Here is a 298-nt window from a genome sequence, read left to right as displayed (position 1 = left end):
AGTAGTGTAATTAATCTCAGATATTTAGGCTATAATATGCGCGTACTTCTAGATTAGTAACTATTATCATATTCCTGTAATTCGCATTCAAAGTTGAAAAAACGTTCGAAAATCCAGTGTTTTCGACAACCAATTGTGTTAATTATAAGTTTGAGTAGTGTAATTAATCTCAGATATTTAGGCTATAATATGTGCGTATTTCTAGATTAGTAACTATTATCATTTTCCTGTAATTCGCATTCAAAGTTGAAAAAACGTTCGAAAATCCAGTGTTTTCACGTTTTGGGCTCTAACTCGA

The sequence above is a fragment of the Nicrophorus vespilloides genome, unplaced genomic scaffold, assembly GCF_001412225.1.
Source record: "Nicrophorus vespilloides isolate i.1.1-1 unplaced genomic scaffold, Nicve_v1.0, whole genome shotgun sequence".
In the NCBI taxonomy this organism is placed as follows: Eukaryota; Metazoa; Arthropoda; class Insecta; order Coleoptera; family Silphidae; genus Nicrophorus; species Nicrophorus vespilloides.
The sequence above is the reverse complement of the archived record's forward strand: the minus strand, read 5'-3'. Positions refer to the sequence as shown.